Raw genomic sequence first — 2,865 nt, 5'->3', positions numbered from 1 at the left:
CCATTTTCCCAATTTCACTAATACCCCAATCTTTATTACATAATTATTACAGGCCCAATGATGCAATGAATTACAAAGTGATAGAAATAACTATAGTGGGCCTAAGACAGGCCCAAAGTGTACCTAGCCCAGCTAGGCCTTCAATTTTGTCTCCACACAGATTTTAGCATAGCCCAGAGATCACCCGAGAATTTGGACCAACCCAACATCCATAGTTTATCAAAAGATCTAGGAAAACAGACATTTACACAAGCCAATTGTCTTATTCAGTAGTTATAGGAGGGATGGAATTGAGCAGTCAAGAAGAAAGTGGCCAAAGAACCTTAAACCTTAGTGTGCCAGAGTTCACAAGGGCCTCAAAGTGGACCCCGAGCAGTGCTCACACTAGTGAGGTTAATAGGAAGTTTAGGGGTGAGGGGGCTTGGCTTTCAGCCGTCCAAGAATTAGAGACATAGAATAGAGAAGCAACTAATGAAAATAGTAGTAAAGTAATAAGGTTTGGAAAGGTGCGTTTGCAAACATTACAAAGTGATCACATAGTGAACATGTCAACACAGAGGGTGCTTGAATTCAAGAAAAACGTTAATGTTGCAAGTTTCACTTAATATATTGGGGCAGGGTTACATATTAATAAGAAGCAAGAAGTCTTAGACTTTTGGGATGAAAGAGAACATAGGCAAAAGAGCCTTGGGCCAAATAAGACAAACACTTATCACTAATGCAACAAGTTCGAAAACTAAAGGATCAAATTATGCTAAACACAGGGATTAAATAATACAACTTATACCAACAAGGCAGACAAAATCACATATTATAGGGAAAACAAGTAAGGGAAGATTAATCTAAGATAATTAGTTGTTAGGAGTACAGAATTGGCATGGTAAGAGCATACTGAGTGGCAATCATGGTCATAGGAGCAGATTATAACTAGAGTGAAGCCCTAATGGCTTAGGGTATACTAATAACATAAATTAATTACTGTATAAATTCAAAATCAAGCACGAAACAAGATTAGGCCATACAACTAATGCAAACACTCAAATTATCAACACATTAAGCTAAACATGTTTTAAACTGTCCAAATTGCCTAAGTTAGATACAAAGACATTTTTTGGGACTAATAGTTTAGGCGTGAGAAAATGCTAGAGAAGTTCATACTATAGGCAGAATCACACATGAAGAGAGTCAAGGGGTTATATTAAGTCATGCAATTTCAAAAAACAAACATAGATATGCTAATTAGAACATAATGAACATTGCGAAGGTTGAGAAACTAACCAGTTATTGCTCAACAAACAAGAAAAGAACAGCAATATGACCCAGAATCCCAGATGCATCAAGTTCCCAAGTGTTTCAAAGAACCCAGGGGACTGCTCACACCCAAGAAAGGTCGGAAAAGTAGGAAGTACGGTGGAATTAGCTTTTAGTTGGACAAGAGCCAAAAACAGAACAAGAGAATAAAGGAACACAGAGTAAAGCCCTAATTTGTTTCAGTGAAAATTAGCGATTGAAGTCTTGCCCTAGAATGGAATGGGTGAGGGGTTTATATAGTAGGAAAAATCAAACAGTAACAGAGTGATTTAAGCGACAGACAAGGAAAATAGATGTACAAATAGGTCTGAAAATCAATTTAAGAGATCTGTAAACCCTAGTTTTTTTTGGGAAAGTAAGTATCAACAGAATATAAACAAAAATCGTACTCACAGTAGCATAAGACACATATAAACAGAATAACACTCAAAAATCAGGGATTTCAACCATTTTTGGTTCGATTTCGGAGAGATCTGCTTGCCATATTTAGGCAAGCACTATAGGAGAATAGCCAGTATACAAAAAAGGTCGAATATGGTAAGAAATAGCCATCAAATCCCATGTTTGGTGGGATTAGGAGAAGATTTAGGGGGGCGGTGGTTTTAGGGTTATTCAGATAGGGGGGGATTGAGAGGATATGAGGGCGGAAGATTGGAGGGGAGTGATTAGGATTTGGGGGTGAGGGGATAATTTTAAGGAGGGATTAAATGTGGGTCGTTGATCTTAGAGATCAACAAGTATTTTAAGAGGGTTGGGTCGGGTTGGTTTAGGCGGGTTGCAACCGAGTTTAGGATAAGTGGGTCATCTGGTTTGGGATGAGGTTATTGGGCTGAGGTATTGGGGTTTTTGGGCCGAAATTGTTAAGGAATTGGGGCTAATTTTTAAATACCCAATATTTATCAAAATATAATTTATAAAAGTAATGAATAAGTAACAAAAAATATTATTTATGCACCAAAATGATTGAAAATAATAACATAACATTATAAAAATAAAAAAAGTTATTGTGGTACAAATAATGTGATTATACATGAATATAGGCTATTATTACAAAAAATGTGTAATTAGCCTAAAAATGCAAATCTAATTATGAAAAAATGAAGTAAAATATTATAAAACATACATGTTGGTGTAAATAATAAGTTAGATGATTAAATCATCTTAAATATAATATGAAGGATAATTATTGGATATTTATATAATAAAATGCAGAAAGAGATTGATTTAAAGCTTTTAAAAATTATGAAAAATTATGAAAAATGCTTGTATTGGTTTAAAGACTAAATTATGATGCAAATATACTATTTTTAAAGTACATATATACATTTTAAAAAATATGAGAAAAAAATTGGGTATCAACACATGCCCCTCTTTACCCGGGAATGATAAAAGAGTTATCGGGTAAAGAAATGATGACTGATTTTGATCGAATGGGATGATTTGAGAAATAGATGCCGAACTCTGGTTTCTAATTTGCCTACATATCCCTGGTATTACGGGAATCAGGCCGTGTGTAGTTCTGAATCCAGCTGGTGAACTCAGCCGATGGAGCTG

Source organism: Nicotiana tomentosiformis, chromosome 4 (assembly GCF_000390325.3).
Source record: "Nicotiana tomentosiformis chromosome 4, ASM39032v3, whole genome shotgun sequence".
Lineage (NCBI taxonomy): Eukaryota > Viridiplantae > Streptophyta > Magnoliopsida > Solanales > Solanaceae > Nicotiana > Nicotiana tomentosiformis.
This window is presented reverse-complemented; position numbering follows the sequence as displayed.